We start from the raw sequence: 23,515 nt of genomic DNA on the forward strand, positions 1-23,515 counted from the left end.
AGTGTTATTAATTAGGTAACTGCATCTTCTTATCTTCAGAGACATTCTTCTGCAAATCCTTCTCCAAATTTTTAATTTCTTTCTCAAGCTTACTATCTTCTAAATATTTTTTTCTTAATTTTAGCAGTATAACTCATGATTTGACCTCTTAAATATGCTTTCAAGGCATACCATAAATACAAATTTACTTTGCACTATATTTTCATTTAACTGTAAAAATGCAGTAATTTGATCGCTAATGAAGATAATAAATTCCGGCTGTTTTAATAATGTAATATTAAACCTCCATCTATAACTAATTAGAACCACATCAGGACTAACACATGAAATTAATAAAAGTGAATGGTCTGACAGCGTACAACTTTTATAATCAGCACTGACTATTCTCCCTTGTAATTGAGCCGGCACTTAAAAAAAGCAATTTTTGAAAAGGATTTGTGCCTAGCTGAATAAAATGAAAAATATTTTTCCGTCGGATTTCTCCTCCTCCAAATAGCAACCAAATTTAAATCCTTCACAACTTCCAACAAACCATCCGCCATCTTTGATTTTCTTACTGACTTTGGAGATTTTATCCAATAAAGGTTCCAAACAACAATTCAAATCTCCTCCCACCAATATATTATTATTTGCCCGATTTAATCCCAAAAAAGCTTCAGTAATAAATTTCTCATCATCTACATTAGGGACATAAGCATTTAACACTGTCCATAACTCAGAAAAAATCTTACAATTTACCTTCAATACTCTTCTTTTCCACTACTGAGTCCAATGTAAAAGACAATTTTTTATGAATTAAAATAGCAACTCCACACACTTTAGAATTAAAAGATGAAATAACTTGATCCACCCAATCCCTTTTCAATTTTAGATGTTCTTTTTCTGTCAAATGTGTTTCTTGCAGAAAAGCAACATCCACTTTCATTTTCTTAAGCTAATACTCGTTTTCTTTTTATCGGGCTATTCAAACCCTTAACATTAAAAGTTGCAAAATTTAAGTTAGACATTACAAAAGAATTAATTCAAATACAAAGTAAAAATAGATATGCAGCTAAGGCTCCAAACTACAACTAAATATATAACCCCCCCCCAAAAAAAATCATCTTCCTCTCTAAAGGAAAAAAAACCCTAAAACAAAACTGCAAATGCAGTACCCCCCTCTATTAACTGGGTGCGGTTAATACCAACAGTGGCAGATGACTTCAGTAATAACTAGGAAGTAATCTTCTCCCCAACTAGACAACTCCGTAAAAATACATAATTCCTTCAAGATTCAGATGTAGTCGGAACTTCCACCTCCAATTCCAACAGTTGTTCAGTTTTTAGTTTTCTACCTCCTCATTCATTTCCAGCTTTATCTATAATCACCAAAGGTTTTGTAGAAAAATCTTGAGTTAACTTTGAATCTGGCAAAGAATTAGCAAAAGTTGATTCATCTTGTGCCCTCTCAAAAAATTGAGACTGATACTGCCCATAAAATACCTTCAATATCGCTGGATAACGAAAAGCAGACCGATATTCCTTCTTCCACAAAACTGCTTTAGCCATATTAAACTCTTTCCGTCTCAAAATAACCTCCTGACTCAAATCTGCATTTAAAACAAAAAACCTTTTTACCTTGATTTTGATTCATATGTGCTTGCTGAATTGCTGCACGCAGGATCATCTTCCGATCATGATACCTAAGACATCTAATCAATACTGTCTGCGGCGGTTGACCTGGCAAAGGTTTCCTTCTTAAAGCACGATGAGCTCTATCTAATTCCAAACCCTCAGGGAAATATTCAGAACCCAAAACTTCAGGAATCCATTCTTTAAAAAACTTTGTAGGATTTGCTCCTTCAATACCCTCAGGTAAACCCACTATTTTGATATTATTTCGACGACTTTGATTTTCCAAAGAGTCCATCTTCTGCAGAAAATTTTCTTCTCCATTTGCCATCCAGTAATAGATTCTTCAATCTGATCAATTCTGTCTTCAACATTCTTCAATCTGTCTTGAACCACTTCAACAGCTGTCAAACATTTATCAATATCCAATTTCATTGAAGCAATATCACCAGACATGTCAGTTATTCTAACTCTTATATCAGCAAATTGTTCATCAACACTATTAAAACTAGTAGATATATAATCCATATTTTCATTCTGTTTAGTTATTCTTTCCAACATGGCTACCACATCAGGTCCAGGCGAAGGGCTCAGAAAACTAGGTGATTTTTATGGAGAAGGTGCCTTTAAAGTTTGAGGTTTACCTTCCGTGATGTTAGCAGCTGCCATAAGAAGCTTGTTATCTTCCTCATTCCAAGTAATCAACAGGTTCTGTTTCCTCTTCATATACAGCACTTCCCTCTCTAGCAGCCTGGCTGCAGGTCTGAACCCCTCTCCATGCCGGGCTGACTTGGTCAGCGCGACAGTGGACGGTCCCCCTGCAGTCTGGAGTTGATCGAGGGTGTCACGCATGCGCACAGTAGCGCGCATACTGGCAGCGGCAGTCACTTGAGCACGGGCCTCTAATGAAGACGCATCTGTGCGCCTGAGGTCACGCTGATGCGCACATATTTGCGTCCCCGACCCTTCATGCTCAGCCATGCTACATGATGCACTCAGCGCTGTGGCCTCACACTCCCCTGGAGTGTTGCCAGAGAGGCAGCGGTGGCACCATCTTGCATTGCTGCACACATTGAGGATGCTGCCGCTTCAGTCATCTTATCCGTAGGAGTACGTTGGGGCTTCGGATCCATGGAAAATCAATCCTGAGGTTTCAGTTCCATGGTAGGCCCAAGTTCTTCTTTCTTTTCCAGCACTTTGAAATGTAATTTTTTTTTGCTTGTTGAAGTTTCCCTCTTTTAGATTTTTTTTCCTCCTAACAGAAGAAACTTTTCAAAATATTTATCAGTTCATTAAATTCGGGTTTTAAACTGTCCAGCTGAGGAGAGATGACCACCCACTTCTTCACTCTATGCCATCTTGCCATGCCCCCGATGGTATGGAACTTGGAAGTTTTTGTCAGCGTTGAGCTCTTGCGGAGGCACATTCTCCTGATTGTGGCTGCCATCTCCGGTGAATCATTCGCACAAGGTTGTGATGAAGAGTTGAGAACTTGGCTGTAATGTAGATGTTAAGCATGTGACTCGGAGTGTCGGTTGCACTCTGAATTTCAAACCAGCACCAGGCCTTCTCGTGTTTGTAAGCAGGATGTTGCGAGGTGAATGTTTTTGCCATATTGTAATCTGGTGCCAAGGTCGAACTGTTTTGCTATGTTTATGATATTATTGAAATGTTTGACAAGATACATCATTGAACAATTAGCAGTCATCTATGTCACCGGTAGCGTCTTTGTGTTGTAGGTCAGAGCCAAATCATGGCAGATTTCTTTTATTGAGACCAGCATTAGTGAAATGGCATTCAGTCTCATTTTCTTTATCGCTATTTAAAAAAAAAATCCAAGTTATTTAATTGACTGAATTTTAAATTTCCAGCTGTATGGTGGGATTTGAACTTGACTAGAAACTCGACCCGCAAGTCTCACTCATATTGGGTCGTACTCCTACTGGGATGGCAACTGCAAAGCATCAGACTGGAAGTCTATTCTAGCCATTTGAAACTATTTTCATCTATGGTCCCCTAGGACCAGGGAAGGAAGAGTCCGTACTTCTCTCCTACTGACCACAAAAAAACACCAAAATATATTACCTCAGGTGAAAAGAAAACAAGGCTTTTGCTGGATAGGCAATGGTCCTCAGGGGCCATTTTCTTTGAGAATGGTGGATATATACTTAAACAGTCCAGTGGATCACTGGGGTCTCCCTTTCCTCTGTCGATAATATTTACTGCGTGCACTGTCTAAAATAAGGCTCAAGGAATTATAGAAGACCCTTTCAATCAGCGTGCAGTCTTTTCACCCCACTACCATCAAGAAAGTGGTATAGGAGCATCAGGAATGCCAGGCTGGGGAAACGCTTGGGTGACAGTTCTACAGGGAAGGTTATCGTGGTAGCAAACCAGTGAGGGACTCACACAGGCTGTGGGAGCCTTGCGATCAGGGGACCTGCGTGGGCTTGTGGGAACCAGGCATCAGAACTGGGATTTGAGAGGGTGCTGAGGGCACGAAGGGCTCTTGGGTGCTGAAAGTTTCCTGATCGTGAATTGAACAGGAAACTGCGCAGTTCCAGAGGCTGCGGGAGTGTTGGAGATGAGTCCATGGGCACTTGGTGACTCGGGGGGTGGGGAAACTCTCTTTTGCTGCTCCTTCTCCCTTTCCGTAAGGGGTACTGAGCAATGGCGACACTGTCTGTCTTGCCATAGGCAGAAGGCAATTTTGTGTAATATTACATGTTACATGACAATAAAAGAATCTTGAATCCCCTCAATGAAGATGGGTTCGTGTTCCTTATGGCCTCTGTTTCCTGAAGTCCACAATAAACTTGTTGGTCTTTTACTCATTGATATGTTCTGATGGGGTTTTGAGGACATGCACTTGTGGGTAATGATACACCTATAGTAAGCAATGAGAGATTTGCAAGAAATATTTGTAAGTTGACAGTTGCTTGGAGATCTTGGGTAAGCACTGGGTGAAATGCTGTGCTACACTGAAGTTCATTTAACATTTGAAGGGCTGACTCCTGATTAAGGTTGGTGTATTTTACGGACTTGACCTACCTGATGTTTTTCATGAAGTTGCAGTGACCTACCACTGGGAAATTTGGCCTGATGTGTTATTTTACATCTTTTCCTTGAATGTATATGAAGCAAAACTTCAGTGTAACTTGTTACAGAGGGATGTAAATTCAGAAGGCCATGCATTAATATTTTTCAATGTTTCTGAATAAGCACAAAGATTGCAGACTACCCATGTTGAGGTGAAAATGATGCTCATATTTATGGACGATCAAATTACCTTGGAAACAAGATTATTTAAGATAATTACTTGCATTGAAATAAAAATACATGTTAGAAATGCCACAGAGAAAGAAAATAAATTCATGGTTCTTTTGTGGAGTGGGGTACACTCGACCTACAAATTTACTGCAAATGTTGACTGATGAATTCATTTTTTGTACCATTTATTTAGAGCAAGATTTTATTCTTATTAGATCATAGAACACTACAGCATAGTGCAGGCCCTTTGGCCCATAATGTTGTGCCGACCTATATAAACAACAACAGTGGAAACCTTTCATACCCTCATACCCATAAACCCTCTATTTTTCTTGCATCCATGTGGCTGTCCAAGAGTCTTAAATGTCCCCATTGTACCAGCCTCCATCACCACCCCGGCAATGCATTCCAGGCATCCACTACTCTCTCTGTGTGGGGGGAGGCGAGAGGAGAGAAACAAACTTGCCCCTGACGTTTCACTTGAACTTTTCCTCCCCTTCAGTAATTCTTTTAACTCGTGAACTGCAGAGAAACAATGACCCAATTCTTGAATGTAAAAAAAAAAGTGCGCAGATATACAGTAATTGTTACAAAGAACTCAGCTAGTGAAATGGCATCCGTGGAAGGAGAAACCAATAAACATTTCAGATCTGCAACCTTCCTCAGAACTGGGAGGGGAATGGAAGGGTTACAATTTAAAAGCTGAGCAAGGGGAGGAGAGAGACAAAGACCTTTGCTAGGCAAAGTATCTTGAGTACGGACTGCTGAAAAGATGCTGCAAAGGGGTGAGAAAGGGACATAAGCATGAGAATAGGGAAGAGAGCAATTTACCTGCAGTCAGAAGGTTATGGAAAATGCCTCGACAGAAGATTAAATGTTAAAAACAGAAATGCTGGAGGAACTCCGCCAGTCTTGCAGTGTGCACAATAGGTAAAGCTATATTAGCCACATTTTGGGCCTGAGCCCTTCCGCACAGCATAAGTAAAAACCAGAACAAAGTCTGGGGAGAGAAAAGGGGAAGAATGGGAGGGGAAGGAGTCCAGAGCAACACACAAAAAGTATCAATTGGATACAAGAGGAAAGGTGAGAATTGATTTTAGCTCTGTGAAAGGAGACTGAGAAATGGGAAGAGAGACCGACAGAACTAGAGGAAAGGAGGCGGTGACAAAGATTGGGGGGGGGGGTGGGGGTTTAACAGAAACCAGAGAAATTGATGTTAATGCCATCCACTTGGAGGGTGTCCAGACAGAAGATGAGGTGTTGTTCCTTCAATTTGAGGTTAGTGTCAGTCTAGCAGTGCATGGGTCCATGGACAGATATGTCAGCAAGGGAATTGAAGTGGGTGGCCATCGGGAGATCCACGCTATTACGGCGAACATTGCTGAGGTGCTCAATGAAGCAATCTTAGTCTGTGCCTAGTCTCTCTGATGTAGAGGAGTCTACAATGGGAGTACTGGATACAGTAGATGAACCCTGCAGACTCACAAGATGATTGGCATCAGTATTGGTTCTCTGATATATGGATTCTTGGAAGAAGGTCTTTACCATCCTCACCTTTGAGTCCTGTTTGCACCATGGTGTGGGTTCGTTAGTTAATTGCAGTTGTGTGAGGGTGAATTTGGGGAAGAGTAAATTGATGGGTATGTGGGGAGATTTAAATTGGGATTAGGATTGTACGGTACCCTCTATAACAGGGGTGTCAAACTCAAATTCACAGAGGGCCAAAATTAAAAACTTGGACTAAGTCGAGGGCCGAACTAAATATTTATTGAAAATTTTCAACAACATCTGCATGTTTTCTCTTCTTTCAACATATGTAATGTTAAACTTTAGGATATAACTTTAGGAGGATAATGTTACAGGTCAGGAGTAGGTAGCTCAAGTTCACCCTTTGCTTGACCTGAGGGAAACATATTTGGTCCCTGTGGAGATGTAGTCAGCATTCACAGCATTTTGGCCTGCATCAGGACTGAGCATTTCCTGCTCACTCCTCAGGCTCTAGGCCTCTATTCACCCTCGACCAACCATCCCTCTACCTGACCAGTCCTTTACCCAACCTCTACTCACCCCTCACTCCACTCGCTCTGCCTCTACCCACCCCATCCTATACACGCCCCTCTACTGCCTCTCCCCTCAACCTGTTCCTCCCTCTACCCGTCTCTCACCCTCTAATCACCCCTCCCCTACTCGCCCTGCCCCTCCCCTTTTACCTCTTCCCTATCCACCCCTCCTTCGACTCATCCCTCCCTCTAACTGCCCCTCGCACCACCATAACTTCCCCTGCCCATTACTCCTCACCTACACCCTCTGCCCACCCCTGCTTACCCACCCACTCAGGCCCAGCACGCTGCCGATCAGCCTTTGCGGACAGCCACCATCTCTCTCTTCACGTGCAGGGCCAAACCAGCCGTCCTTGGGGTCCGTGCGGGTTCAAGCGCTGAAGGGCGTGGCGACCGGGAAAAGTGCGCTCGTGCTGTGGAAGGGCCATCCGGTGCCAGTCGCGTGGGGCTCGCGCTGCCCGGGGGCCGTGCGCAGCCTGCCATGTCCGTTGCGCCGACAGGAAATCACAGGTGCTCGCCCATCCGCCGCACCGCTCAACAGGTGGGAGAAGTGACTGGTTGTGCGGGGAGCCTTCCAACTGGCTTGCCGGCTGATGACATCGACAGACTTCTCGTGTTACAATTTCTCGTGTTACAATGGGGAAGGATGTGCAATGAAGGGGGAGGATGGTGGGGGTGACATTACCAAAAAACAGCATCGGCTCTCGCTGCAGGGCGGGCTACCTCTAATACATTTTTGAAATGATCTTGCGGGCCAAATATAATTATATCGCGGGCCAAAGTTTGACATATGTGCTCTATAATGTTTTGGACAAAGGCATTTTTTTCCTTTGTTTGTCCCTATACTTCACAAATTTTTTTAATCAAACAATTCCCATGTGATTAAAGTGTATATTTCAGATATTATTCAATATTATTTGTATACATTTTGGTATGACCATGAGAAAATTATAACATTTCAGGGCATCATAATGTTTAGAAAACTTGGCTTCACAATTAAGTACTCGGGTATGTTTAATTGCTACATTGGTGCAAGTATAAGAGAGCTACGTTCGCTTCTAAGCGATTGATCACCTTTTGCATCTGTAGTTGCCATTTTTCAACATGAGGACCAGAGTTTGTGCCAATGAAAGTCAAAGAAGCCATTATGAGACTGAAAAACAAAAATAAAGCAGTAAGAGACATATCTCCCCAAGATCAACTGTTTGGAACATCATTAAGAAGGGAGAGTGAACTAGTGAGCTCAGTAATTGCAAAGAGTCTGGTAGGCCAAGGATGATCTCCAGTGCTGAATATAGAAGAATTCTTTATCATAATTAATAAAAATCCCCAAACGCCTGTCCGACAGATCAGAAACACACTTCTGGAGACAGAGGTGTTTTGTCAATAACTACTGTTCACAGACGATTTCATGAACAGAAATAGAGGCTACACTGCAAAATACAAACCACTAGTTACCCACAGAAACAGAGGGCCGGGTTAATTTGCCAAAAAGTATTTAAAAGAGCCTGCAGAATTCTGGAGAAAAAAGGTGTTGTGTGACAGATGAGACCAAGATTAACCTATGTCAGAGCTATAGCAAGAGCAAAGTATTGAGGCATAAAGGATCTGCCCAGGATCCAAAGCATACCACCTCATCTATGAAACATAGTGGGGGTGTTATGGCATGAGCATGTGTGGCTGCCAGAGGTACTGGTGCACTTACCTTCATTGATGATGTAACTGTTGATGGCTGTAACAAAATGTATTCCGAGGTGCGCAGAAACATCTTATTTGCTCAAGTTCGAGCAAATGCCTCCAAACTCATTGGACGGCGCTCATCCCACAGCATGACAATGATCCCAAACATACTGCCAAAGCAACAAAGCCAGCCATGCAGGCATGTTCTCCGACACAGCACTGCGCTTTCCTAGACCACCAGCCACTACAACGGGCTCACGCAACTGTCCTTGCTCGGCCGACCCGCCCGTGCACATGGCTTCATGGGCGCGCGAGTCAGAGTCTGCCGAACTCAAAACAATATCGATGCCATCTTGCGATTGCAAGGTTGGTGCCGGAGTTATACTCAGCCGGCCTGGAATATGTTGAGGTTTGAAGGCTCCTGCAGACGACTCCCTGGCTTCAGTTTGGTAAGTAGACCTCAGTTCTTCCACGCTTTTATAAGGTAATTTCTTCTGTACCTGTGTTTTGGATTTCTTCACGTTTGTAGTCATTTAGCTTCTCCACTGTTTAGACACCTGTAAAAACTATTTTTAACCACTTTCACAACTTTTAAATTCTGGCATTAATTAGTTCAACTGGGGAAAGGTGGAACTACACGTCTTCTTTCTACGCCATCTTGCCATTACCATTAGATCCAGAGATTTTTTTGTCAAGTTGTATGGTTTCTTTGACTGGTTTGTGGTTGGATAAGTTTCAAATAGCAGTTGTACGTTTGGCGTTATCTGTGGCACGAAAATGTGTAGCAGTTACTTGGAAAAACATTCCAGAGATTAATGTAGCTTGGCATAATGAATTGAGATCTTGTATTTATATGGAGAAAATAACATAATTTACATGATAATTACTCTTTTTGTTAAAATGTGGTCACCTTATTTAGAATATATGGGTTTGGAAATATCTTAAAATATTGTATATGTTTTATGTTTTCTTTTTTTTGCCTCCCCTTGAGAGGGCTGGCTGAAGGCGGGGGGGAGGGAGGGGGGGGTTTACTATATTGTATAAAAATCTTTTTTGTTCTTGCTATTGATTTTATGTTTTTAAAAGTTTTAAATAAAGTTTAAAAAAAATACACATACCATTGATATGTCCAAGATATTATGGTGCCCTGAAATGAGGGAACTATGTAAAAAGTGCTGTAATTTCTTCATGGTCAAACCTTGAATAAAATCTGAAATGTATACTTTAATCACATGTAAATTGTTTGATTGCAAATTAAAAACTGTAGAGGGCAGGGGCAAATAAAGGAAAAGTCTGTCGCAAACATTATAGAGGGCACTGTAGATACTTGGTAGACTCGTCTAGTTTCTGTGCTTTGTGTGTGGAGCTGTCGTACAAATGTGTTCAACTACAAGGATAAAATGCTATTATGAAAAAGTGTTGAAGATACAGCAATGGAAAATAGTGCTATATTTTCATGTATTAATTGTTAAATCTATTTGCCTTCAATTTGTATCCAATTTGTAATGTATGATATCTTCTAATATTTTATAATGTTTCTGTGGCATATTTATAGAATACCTCTCCTAATGTCGGCTCCTGTTTCACCCCTTACTCCTCTTTGGACTGCATTCTGCACATTGTCCCTCTCTATTGCAGTCCTGATGCAGGGTCTCAGCCCAAAATTTTGATGATTCTTTCCACACCCCTCCCCCATCCCACACATGTTGCTTGATCCTCTTGAGTTCCTCCAGCGACTTTTGTTTTTTTATTGTTGCTGCAGAAACAACACAGCTTGTGACTCCTGACATCTTTCCTTATGGGGATTATCTTAATTGCATTATCTCTTATACCATAGCCAACCTGTCACCTCCAGAGGCTAATGCTCACTTGTCATTAAGGATCTGAGCACAAGTTGGAACTCGTATTTATTCCCACAATCTTCAGAAAAAATATTGTGAATGTTTTTATTGAGAAAGCATAGTCCTCATTCTTTCAACCATAAGCGCCCATTTATGCGGCACAGTGAAAGTGGTTAGTGCAATGCTGTTACAGCACCAGTGACCCGGGTTTGAATCCGGCACTGTATGGAGTTTGTGCATTCTACCTGTGTCTGCGTGGGTTTCCCCTGGGTACTCTGCTTTCCATCCACTCTTCAAGACATACAGGGGTAGAAAGTTGTGGGGTATTTGGGCAGTATGGGCTTGTGTGTCAGAAAGGTAAACAATAGGGTTTTTAGCCTGGTTTTCTACCTCCAACATGGTAGGTGAGAAGCACTTTACATGAGCATGAAGTGGTGATGCCTCTAACGCAATTTGTTTTTTCAGCCTCCTCGTGGCTTCTTTGTCTTTTATTGGCACAACTCTGGCTCATGTTGAAAATGGGAACTGTACACTCCAAAGGTGATCCAGTGCTTAGAAAGAAGCCTATCTCTCTTATACCTGCGCCAATGAAGCAATTAAACATACCTGAGTATTCACAAACACCTGTGAAGTCAAATGTCCCAAACATTATGATGCCTTGAAATAGGGGAAGTATGTATAAAAAGTGCTGTCATTTCTACATGGTCAAACCACAATGTATATCAATAACCTTTAATAAAATCTGCAACGTGCACTTTAATACATGTGAATTGTTTGACTCCAAATGTAAAACTGTTGAGCACAGGGCCAATTAAAAGAAGTGTCTTTGTCCCAAGCACTATGGAAAGCAATTAGGGTCCATGTCACTATTTGCCTTCTTTCTTGGTAAATACCAATGCATTGTACTCATTTAGTACAGTGGTTTTCAAACTACCCCCCTAAATTCACATTCCATCTTAAGCTATTGCTATGCCATAGGTGCTCTGTGATTAGTAAGGAATTGCTTAAGGTGATGTGTGAGTGGGAAGGGAAAATTGAGAATCACTGCTCTCGACCCAATTGTTACTGAAATATTTTGCTTGAGAAAGACCGTCATTATCCCATTTCATTTGGAGTTATGAAAGCGTGCACATAATGAGTCATTTAGGTACAATTAGAACAGTGGTTTTTAAACTTTTTGTTCTCCCCCCCCCCCCCCCCCCCCCCCACCCCCACAAGGTAGTGTGAATTGATCGCGGGTCCAATTCTTTTCAGCAACCATACCACACTGTGATTTAGCCAAGCATGATGCTCCCGATAGAGCTACTGCATAAAGTTTACAGGATTGTGTTTGGTAGCCTTGCCTTTACCAAAAAACCTATCCCATTCAGTAGTACCTATCCATTGTAATCTGCTAATCCCAGTTTGCCTCATTAGCCACCTCTGTTGTTGAATTGAATTATTGTCATATTTATAGATTTTGCAGTGTAAAGGTGTTCAAACTCAGGAGTTTGTATATTTTCCCCATGTCTGCATAATTTCATCTGGGAGCTCTGGTTTCCTCATTAAAAACACAAGTCCCGGAAGAACACAACTGGTCTTGCAGCGTCCATAGGAGGTAAAGATATATTACCAACATTTTGGGCCTGAGCCCTTTAAGGTATGCTCATTATAGAGCTTGAGAGGGGCAGGGAGTGTAGTTAGAGAAAGTGGCTCACGTTGAAGAGAAGAGAACTTCTTCAGAATAGGCATCCCTTCGATTTCACAGTGGAGCAACTGAATGGAGTGAAACATGAAAGATATGTTTTCATTTGCTCCAGTTACCTCCCACCATTCAGAAATGTGCAGGGATTGTAGATTATTTGGTATACTTGGAGGGAAAGGACATGTGGGCTGGAAGGTCCTGTTACCATGCTGTGTGTCTAAATTAAAAAGAATGTTGCAGTCATGGTGCATTATTGATGGAGTGAATGTTTGGGGTGATGAATATTTTGTTAAGCAGGCAGTTTATCCCATTTGTCTGACACATCATTGCATGAGTTGAAATACTGAAAAGACTAAAATAATTTTATTAGTGGTTTCACAGACTTTCCTGTGTAACCACCTACCTGTTCTGAGATTTATCTGAAAGTAAATCAGACTGTTTATTTCTATATGCCTTATTTAAACTGAGTAAAAGTTTTGGACCATTTATGGAGCCATTATTAAGGTTGACTTTTTTTTTTATAGATTAGTTTATTATTGTATACACTATACAATGTACATATGCACTGCTGCTACTAAAGAGGTTTAAAAAAAAAAACTAAAAACACCAAAAAAATTACTGCATACCAAAAACTCAATTGAAATAAAAGGATAATGAATGCATAAAAAGGCAATATTTTGTTATCCTGATGCAAAATAAAGTGACAGCAATTGGAATAGAAGCCTCTGCCACATTGTATAATCAGCCTTTATCACATGCTGTGATGCCTTCATCAATCTTTCCTTTTAATGCACTTCTGCTGATATCCATATTCCATCTTTAATCCAACTGTCCCCTAACTTCATTGACAACCCCTATCCTTGAAGTGGCATCAAATTGAGCAATGTATTGATTTTTGAATTCTGAATCAGAATTTATTGCCATGAACATATTATGAAATTTGTTGTTTTGTGGTAGCATTATAGAGCAAATATTCCTGTAAACCACATTTCAAAATAAATACAGTATAACTCCAATTATCCGAAATGGTCGGGACTGGGCCTATGTCGGATAAACACTATTTTTGGATAACTGGCCATTTAAAAAAAAACAGCCCAGTAGCAACAGCAAATCACTTGTAATAATAATTAAACAACAAGGGAAGGCTTTTAAAGCATGAAATAATGTTTAATTCTCATTATAAAATAAGGTAAATCTAATACCAAAACTCAAAATTCTACTTGGAGGTTTTTCTAAAATTTAAAAATTTTTTCAACCTGTGATGTCAGTTTGGCTCTGGGTGAAATTTTTTTTTGATAACTGAGGATTTATGATTGTTTCAGATATCCTCATTTATCCGAAAATTTTCGGAGGTAATTTTGGCTTTGAAATCTTTCAGATAAATGAGGATTTCTGGTCCAAAAAAAATTTCAGATAACTAAGGATTTTGGATAATCATAGTTGTACTGTAAAATTGCAAAAGATAAAGAAAGACAAATTAAGGTAGTCTGTAGATCATTGTTCATTCAGAAATTTGATGGCAGAGGGGAAGAAGGTGACCTTGTGTCGCTGAATGCTCATCTTCAGGCTCCTTTACCTTTTTCCTGATGGTAGCAGATATCCTAGGTGGTAGGGTTCCTTGAGGCTAGAGGTTGCTTTTTTAAGAGACAAATTTAACTAAAAGTTCACCTTTATAAATCCCTCCCATGATCTGGTTCACCATCACCTCAAACGTGCAGATCTTGATTTGTTGATATTTGTATTTCTCCAATTTTGGTCTCAATCATATCCAAATTTAATTACTCTTTCATTGTGGCTCTTGATTTAACTACCGAGTTCTAAAACTGAAATCTCTTGTAAATGTTTTTCTCTTCTACATTCTTCCTCCCAAGTTTTCCTGAAAACCCAAACCATTTATCCAAGTTATCGAGTTGACCTTGCATTCCCTACCTTTTCTGATCTAATGGTGGTTAAATGACTATAGATTCACTGTTTGCTGCCTTTCTTTCTGAGAGCCCTTTAAGGCCTCTTCAAAAATAATTTTGTTGGAGTTGAGCATTAGGGATATAGTGATATTCTCTGGGGAATGCTATGAGCATGTTTAAGTGATTTTTATTGCATTTTGTGTTGAACATCACTCCTTGCCAATATGCAATTAATTGATAAGGACTCTATTACAAAATGCTTGATAAGCCCATGAAGAAAATTGGAGTTTACACTCTTTATTGGCAAGAACTGCTTTTGTGGCTCTGGTATGCTCCTTTTCCTAATGAGCAGTCTCTTGTAATATATTTGGTAATTTACTCTCTGAGAACCTCAAATCTATTATAGCTCAAACGTAAAGGAGGTGTCAAAATGGTACTGAGAACTTTAGGGCCATGCATACATGATGGGTAGAATGAGCAGTCATAATCGCAAACATTCGTCACATCCTGTTAGCCAAAGGATGGCTCATCTGTGAAAGCCTGGGCCTCAGTTAGCAATCTCAGAATCCACAAAACCCATGGAAACAAGTCATCCACAATCCCAAGGGATTCTTTAAGAAGCATTATAGCATGAAGCAAGTTGTTCAGCCAATAATTGTTGATTCTTCATGTGAATGTTGGCCTATATTGTGTGCCATTCTGGCGGCCATATAGTGCAAGGCCGTGATCAAGTTAGAGGGGGAGCAGAAAAGATGCACAAGGATGGTGCTGGGACTGAAGGGCTTGAATTTATTAGGAGAGACTGGCTAATTTAGAATTTGGGCATATAAGCATGGTAACAGGCCCTTCGGGCCCTTGAGCCTGTGCAGCCCAAAAACCCCAATTAATCTACAACGCCTGTACATTTTGAAGGGCGAGAGTGAACTGGAGCCCCTGGAGGAAACGCATGGAGTCATGGGGAAAACGTACAAACTACTTACAGACAGCCCTGGATTTGAACCCAGGTCATTGGTGTATATTAGCGTTGTGCTAACCACTGTATTCACTGTGCCGCCCCCCCTTTGCTAAGATATGTTTCTTCATATAGAAGACGTTGGACAAGGTACTGAAGTGGATGTTCAATAGTGCAACAAGTTTGTAGTATGCTGTTTCATCCTGTGTTAGGTGTTTGTGCTTATAGGATGTTGTAGCTTGCTGATATTTTCATTATCAGTAAAATAGATTTCTAATTAATTTTTTCAAACTGGGACAATTAAAGCTGGGCTCTGAAATTGTGCAATTCTTGCTTTGTTGTAATCTGAACCAACTTAAACACTTGAAGGTGTTTAAATGCAGGGATACGTAGTAGTCTTGAAACTTGGGAGAACGGATGTGACTCAATCAAAGAGTGAACCACATAAAACTAATTTTGCTTGTGCATGATGAGACCTGAACTTAACTAACACAAATTTGGACAGTCAGTGGAAAATTAAAATGCAAAGTGCTTACAATTATTAAGCAATGTTTGATTTTTTTAAAATGGACTATTCACTATCCCCTCATGATATTTTCACTTAACACCTTCCATTTTTTTTCTTTTTATCTGGTTTTATTTCCTTTCCAGCTCCCACTGAAGTTCTTGGACTTGTGTTCATGATCATCTCCTCGCTTATTAGCTTCAGATTTCTCTAATTAAACAATTTAAAAAGTAATTTTCCAGCGGAAGCTTGTTTCAGTTTCAATTTTGAGGAAATGTTTAATTAATTGTCATCTAACAAACTCTTCAGTAATTATTTGTTGTTTGTTTGGAATCACTAATGACTGATTTTGTAAATTGCTATTGTTCTTTAAGTAAAAAGGTTTTAACATATTTAATTTTTTAATTCCAGATTTAGACATAGAGCAAGAAAGCCTGTGCTGCCCCAAATACACCAACTGGTCTACAAAACCCATATGTTGTTTTAGAGAATGGGAGGAAACTGAAGCACCCAAAACTAATGCAGGTAGACACAGGGAGAGCATACAAACTACAGATAGCACCCATTTGGAATGTTGGTTGTTGTTACTGTAATAGCAACTCCTATGCTAACCATTTGGTTTATACAACATGGTTCCAGATAGTAAGTTTACAAGAGACATTGAAGTGAATCTAATTCTGTAATTTATTTTGACATTAATTTAATTAAATTATTTTATGGATAATTTTCAAGTCTGTTTTGGTTATCCTTGAGCTACTCCTTAAATTTAATATCCAAATGTTGGTTGTAGATTTGCTGTGGGCTCTGGTTTCATTTCACCATTCGAAACATATCAGGGGCACAGATTAATTGGGTGTATTTGGGCAGCATGGGGTTGTAGGTCAAAAGGTACTTGCTACTATGCTGTATATTTAAATGTAAAAATTTAACTCTCCCATCCATGCACCCATTGAAATTTCTCTTAAATGTTGAAATCGATACCCTCTGAGTGGTTCCCCCTAATGTTCCTCTTAATCATTTCATCTTTCACCCTTTACCCATGTCCTTGAGCTCTCATCTCATTCCGTCTCAGAGGATAAAAGACTGCCTGCATTTACCTAACTATACTCATAATTTTGTACACCTCTCCCCCTCATTTTCCTGATGCTCCAGGGAATAATTCCTGTGTTGTGTTGCTTGTAAATAAGAATATTTCCCAACATGCAATGTGAATAGTTGGGCGGAAACCAGAAGTGATGTGAAGTCACGAGCATTGTCAGTTGAAGACGGTTGAAAGTCATTGGAGGTGGTGGAAACAGAAGGAAAATAAAGTCTATGAACTGTTAAACCCATGTAAAGTTGTTCTTGAAAAAACAAGCGTAACATGGTGTCAGAGAAAGAGGAGACAGTAGTTTGTAAGCAAGGATAAGTTAAGTTCTCCCACACCAATGCAGTTTACTGGCAATCTAGTGATAATTGGAAACACTGCAAACAATGATTCACCATTTATTTAGAAGTTAATGGAGTGGAAAAGACCAATGGAAAATGGAAAGCATCTATATTTTTGCACGCGATGCGTGAAAATATATTGGAGATCTATAATAGTTTTCAAATTGTTGAGACAGCTTTCACATTGCTCAAATCTTGTCATCAGAGTGTCCAATATTTTGACCCAAGTAAAAACATCAAGTATGAGAGATTCAGGTTTTTCTATTGTGACCAGAAACAAGATAATGAAGTTTGACCAATACTTAGCCAAGCTTCACACACTGAGCAAGTCCTGTGAATTTGGAAATTTGGAAAACTCACTTATTAAAGAAAGAATAGTTTGCAGAATCCAGATAATGGACTTGGAGAAAGACCGTTGTGTGAGAAAGAATTGATGCTGCAAAAGGCTGTGAATATGTGTAGGGCAGCAGAGACCACACGTGCCCAGGCTAAGGAGTTGCACAGGATAGTCACAGCAGTGCATGTGATGAAGGCCGATATGGAAAGCACCATGAGTTTCCCAGAGCAACAATGAGGCAAAGTGGTAAGCTCAAAGAGCAAATGCATCAGATGCGGAGGTAGATATATTCCAAAGATGGGTCCTGCCTATGGAAGGTCCTGCTACAAATGTGGGAAGAAGAATCACTTCGCAAGGCAGGGGATATCAAGAGAAGGGTACACACAGTGGACAAGGAAATGGAGGAATTCTTTGTGGATTCACTACAGACTGTTGCAGGCCAGAAGAATGAGATGGAATCTTTATTTCAAGCTTCTTTAAAAGAATCACTTTTCTCATCACCATGAAAGGACACTTGTACAAACTGCTTCAAGAGAGTCACTGAATTGAACTGATACAGATGTTCAAACCTCTGACCCATCTTCTGATATGGAAAGTGAGACAGAAGATTCTGCAGGGATTGTTGCGAGTCTTAGCTGGGATCCATCTTCCAACCAGTTTCATAGGATTGGAGGTTTACATGAGGAGCTGGCTGATTGTGCTTTTCGTAACAATGATGTTCTTTGTTTGTCAAAACAACAAAATGATGAGTACTGCAGGCAAGTCCAGACACTGACCTGTGAAAATGATGCACTGAAGGGAACGAATTAATCCCTTGAGTGCAAGATATGAAAGATTGGCATAATAGGGAGGCCACTAATGCCCAGGAGACCATTCTCAATTTGAGGATGAAATCAGTCATTTGAAGGATGAGATGACTCACCATTTGCAAGAACATCAGGAGAAGGCCTTGGAAATACTGGAGCAGGTGAAAATATTCAAAGAAATGTGTAGAAAGACTCTTATTAATGTTACAAGGACATTGTTATACACAAAGGTCCACAATGAATTGGCATCTGTCTTGGCAGAGGCTGTGGTCGATGATGTTCTGACAGTGAAGAAACCAAAGGAGTCAATCAATCTCTTCATGGTTGAAATTATGCAGATGAAACACAACATAAAAACAGAATGACACACCTTGTGAAAGGAATAGTATTGGATCATGGTGCTCAGCACCCAGACATGAAGAAAAGGGTGGAAGATGCTGCATGCCACCGAAGTATAAAAAGACCAAAGTAAATTCTGGATTCTTCTATAAAAATGCTGATGAAAAATAAATTATGCAAGTGGAAAGTTTATTGAAGATGGTTAATAAAATTATAGCACTGAAAAGAAAAGTTTGTGGAGATTTAAAAAAAAGATTTGTAGTAATTAACCAAAAGTCTTGATCCATTGTTATTGGATACATTTGCAAAAGAAGGTATTGTGGCCTTGAGAATTCTGTGGAGGACCTCATCCAAGAATTCTTGGGCCATACTGGACTTGTATATGACATACCTTGGGTGAAGAAAAGTTCACCTTTGAGCAATGAAACAATTTTCTGTCAATGTCGCTGATTCTCTAATCAAAGGTGCAGTGAAGAATGCAATTGAGAATGGATGTGTGGTGGATGGTTTGATTAAACACAAGGTCTACGTAAGGGGCAGATCGCAGTTGGGAATGCAAGCATTTGTAGATGCTCTGTGGAGTATTCCCAAGGTACTTGCACAAAACTTAGGATTTATCCCTCAAGAGACACTTGCAAAATTTCAGTCAGAATGCTCTTAAAAACGTCAACTTGTTGGAGTAGACCTGAACTATCCAGTGAACAGAAAACAACTTCTGCATCTGCTGAGCAAGAACATTGACCTCAGGCATGAGAACCAGATGTGAAAAAAGGACAAGTTCTGCTGCAACATTTATATTGTTCGGTGTTTGTGTGACTGGCTGACATTTTGCTGGTGTGAAATTCATCCTGGTCGAACCTCAAAAAGAAAAGCGGTACCACTTTAAGAAAGGCCTTGCCTGTTAAATGAAGATATATTTTTTGCTTGTTGCAAAACCAATACAGATGGGCAATAGCTGTCTAGTATACTGTATCTTGTGCATAGCTTGCTATGTAGACATAGTATTGTGGTTTTTTATTTTGTAAAGGGGAAAGATGTGTTATGTATGTAAATAAAAACTACATTTCCCATTATGCAATGTGTGCAGTTGGCTGGAAACTGGAAGTGATGTACAGTTCAATTCGGATTTTCTGAAATCTATAGTTATCTGAAAATTTTTGGACCTGGAAGTGACGTTGATTCTCTATTCGGCACTAAAAAAATTTTTCTAAAAAAAAATCCGAAAAGTTTTGAAGTCAAAATAACATCATTTTGCCTCCGAAAAATTTTGGATAAATGAGGATCTCTGAAACAATCAGAAATTTTCAGTTATCTGAATTTTTTTTTCAGAGCCAAACTGACATCATAGGTTGAAAAAATTTTTGAAAAACCTCTAAGTAGAATTTTGAGTTTTTGGTGTTGGATTTATCTTATTTTGTTCAGGTTGGGTTTTTTTTTTGGTGAGAATTAAATGTTATTTTATGCTTAAAAATCCTTCCTTTGTTGTTTAAATAGTGTTAAAAATTAATCTGCTGTTGCTACTGGGCTGTTTTTAAATAATGCCCCAGTTATCCGAAAATATTGTTTATCCAAAATGGGCCTGGGGTCCCACCATTTCAGATAATCTGAATTGTACTGAATTTGAGGGGAGTTGCGAGCATTATCAGTTATTATCGATTGAAGACTGTTGGAAATTGTTGGAGGTGTTGGAAGCAACACAAGGAAAATTAAATCGGTTAACTCTTAAACTCACGTAAAATCTTTTTTGAAAGAGCAAGCATAAGTCCTAACCCGTTCAGCTCCTCAAATCCCATCAATACGAATGTAAATTTTCTCTGAATTCTTTTAATCTTATTGATATCTTTACTGTTGGTAGGTGACTGAAACTTGCACACTAAATATGGCCTCATCAAACTCTTACCAGATTTCAAAATAAAATTCAAAATCCTGTACAGATTACTTTGATTTTAAGAAGGCCAAATGTGCCAAATGCTCCCTTTACAATTCCATCTACATGTGATGAGACTTTCAGCTGTATTCAGATTTATTGTTAGATTACTGTAATTGAATATAGATATGTGTTTGGGAGATAAATTGGAGCAGTATTTGTTAGTGTAGGTCACATGCAAACACTTCAAACATATCTTATTTAAAATACTGGAGCTCTGCTAATGCTAGACATGTCAGGGCCTCAGCCTTTGCAAAAGCTTTGGAGAGTGCCCAAGAGACTTCACTAATGGATTGTTGTTTACAAAAAGGCAACAGATGAAAGAACTTGTCTGAGCCACAGGCTGTCTGCAGTGGAACTTGCTCTTCTAAGAGGGTCATGTGGTTTTGCAAGCAGAGAGAGGGAGTAAAACAGGTTTTTTCTCTTTAGCCGCTTTCAGGTGCATTCTCCACCAAGAATACGCCTGCAGAAGTGGATGCAGACCTGTGGAATGGTCATTCAGGTGGCAGCCCTGAAAGCGCTGTGCTGTCCACCTGAAAGGGACAGCTGCAGGAGAGGCGTCTCGGAGTGCGCTCCAACTCCTGTCCCTTTGGCACATCAGGGCAGGGGCACTGGCGGGAGACCTCTGGGCAGGGGCTGCCAGGGTGGGACTTCGGGGCAAGGCTACCCCTGCCCTGACGTCTCGCTCCGGCCCTGATATCCTGCGCTGGACGTCCTCTGCCGGATGGTAGGGGGAGGGGTGTCGGGTGTGGGGAGTTGGGTCGCCGGCTGATTGTCATCAGCCCCAGCCCGCCCCCTCAGCAGCTGCTTTTAGGTGGCTGCATTCAGGTGCCTAGGGGGACGTCAATGCTCTAGCGATTATCGCTCTCGGAAGAGGGTTAGAAAGTGCACCTTGAAGATACCTCATGCTCTTTCAGGTGGCCTCCTGACAGCGGCATAGGGGTAGAATATGCGGCTTTACATCGGTGTATTCTGGCCACCTGAAAGAGCCTTTTGTGTGTGAGAGAGACAGACAGATCAGTTTTACAGTCAGCAGCAGGAACTGGAACAGGACAAAGCTGACAAGCTTGTGGAAAACCCCATTTGGAAGACTAGTTGTGAATGCTTCGTTCAGCCTGTTCAAAGCCCTTGTGGCTCAAGCAAGAGGAGAGGACTGGCTGTCTAATGTTTCACTTGGAATAAGAGAAACAAAAATGAAGTCTGATGACCTGAAAGAAAGAGTTTATCATCTGGAGAACCCTGAGGGGGAAAGTTTCGTCAGCAAGACACTAGAGTGGCTGATTAAAAATGAATCAGTTGTGGGTGTCCTAGGACAACAAATCTCTCTCTGAAAAACGACAAGAACCTTCCTGAGTGGTAACCATTTACCTTTCAAGCACCAAAGCCTGGTGAAATTCATAAATATTAAATTCTGTGCACAGTATAAGAATTGCCTGTAACCAGTAAACTTGGAGGAATGAGAAGTGAGATTGGACTGTGAATCAAAGAACTTTTCTGAACTTACATACACGTGGGCTTAGAATTAGGAGGCGGTTAAGTTGGGTTAGTTAAGTCAATAGTGATAAGTTAAAGTGTGATTCTGTTTTCATGTTTAAAGATAATTAAAAACAACTTTTGTTTAAGTAACCATTTGTCTTGGTGAATATCTAATGCTGCTGGGTTTTGAGGGTAGGCTTGTAATAGTACATGCAACAGAACATACAACCATGAGATTTTTTTTCTGAAGGATATTCCCATATCCTTCTGTTTTACTGTATTCTTTGCTGCCCGACCATTTACCGTGGAAATCCTACCCTGATTTGTTCTTTTACACTTGTCCGAATCAATTCCAATCACCTTTTTGCTGTCCATTTTCCCAATTGGTTCAGATTCCATTACAAACTTTGAAAACTTTCCTTGCTGTCCACGACACCTACAATCTAAGTGCACCTGCTAATTTGCTAATCCAATTTATCGCATTATCATCTAGATTGCTGATTTGGATGACAAACAACAATGAACCCAGCACCTATCCTTGAGGTACCCACTAGACACTGACCTCTAGTCAGAATGGTAATCTCCTAAAACAACTCTCTGGCTTCACCTGCAAAGCCAATGTCAAACCAGTTTACTACCTCATCCTGAAGGCCGAGGGACTGAAACTTTTTGACCAACCTCCCATGCAGGACCTTGTCAAAGGCCGTACTAAAGTCCATGTGGACAACACACACTGCCTTTCATTCCTTGATTCGCTTTCTCAGTTCTGTAGAAAGGTCCAAGACCTGAATCATTGCCTGTTTTTCTTTCTGCAGATACTATTTGACCAACTGTGTTTCTGGTCTTCTTTTTTCAGATTTCCATCATAGTTTAAAAAAATTCTTGTCTCTGATTTCCCCAGGGTGATACCTGAGACACAAACATTTTCAACTCCTTCAGTGATCTTCTTTCCATTATGAAGGAGGCACATTTACCATTGATTACAGAATATTATGTTTAATTTTGAAACCAATAAGCAGGAAATTCAAATGAGTAAATTCATGACCAGTAACTTTTGCACCACTTGTGCTTTGTAATGACCATGTCACAAAGAGAGATCTGCCATCTCCTTTTGTTATTCAGTGATATTGTCATTGGAGTTGATCACTCAATAACTTGGAACTTAGCTAGGACCAAAAACTCCTCTGATACAGCCACAAAATTATCAAGGCTGCAAAAGCTAGGTTTCATTTGGCAAGTGTCTCACCTCCTGAGCCTTCACCAACAACAAAGTACAAGTTAAGAGTTTGGTGAAATGCTCTTTGCTTTTAAGAAGAATGTGCATTCTTCTTTTCTTTGGCTTGGCTTCGCGGACGAAGATTTATGCAGGGGGTAAATGTCCACGTCAGCTGCAGGCTCGTTTGTGGCTGACAAGTCCGATGCGGGACAGGCAGACACGGTTGCAGCGGTTGCAGGGGAAAATTGGTTGGTTGGGGTTGGGTGTTGGGTTTTTCCTCCTTTGCCTTTTGTCAGTGAGGTGGGCTCTGCGGTCTTCTTCAAAGGAGGTTGCTGCCCGCCAAACTGTGAGGCGCCAAGATGCACGGTTTGAGGCGATATCAGCCCACTGGCGGTGGTCAATGTGGCAGGCACCAAGAGATTTCTTTAGGCAGTCCTTGTACCTTTTCTTTGGTGCACCTCTGTCACGGTGGCCAGTGG

At 40.4% G+C, this 23,515-nt stretch overlaps 1 protein-coding gene and 1 pseudogene across 8 annotated transcripts in view; both read left to right on the top strand.

Annotated features, from left to right (window-relative positions):
* ugt8 (UDP glycosyltransferase 8) overlaps positions 1-23,515 on the top strand; it is a 166,244-nt gene that overhangs the window by 11,841 nt on the left and 130,888 nt on the right. For 2 of the 8 annotated variants that reach the window (XM_069926577.1, XM_069926576.1), the window contains exon 2: positions 15,919-16,032. The exons of the other annotated variants lie outside the window; for them this stretch is intronic. The gene's annotated coding sequence lies outside the window, so the exon portion shown is untranslated. The remainder of the gene's footprint in view (positions 1-15,918; positions 16,033-23,515) is intronic. 8 annotated transcript variants of the gene reach the window in all.
* Positions 18,186-19,183, top strand: LOC138756747 (T-complex protein 1 subunit zeta pseudogene; annotated as a pseudogene).

This window comes from Narcine bancroftii, chromosome 3 (genome assembly GCF_036971445.1).
Source record: "Narcine bancroftii isolate sNarBan1 chromosome 3, sNarBan1.hap1, whole genome shotgun sequence".
Taxonomy (NCBI): domain Eukaryota; kingdom Metazoa; phylum Chordata; class Chondrichthyes; order Torpediniformes; family Narcinidae; genus Narcine; species Narcine bancroftii.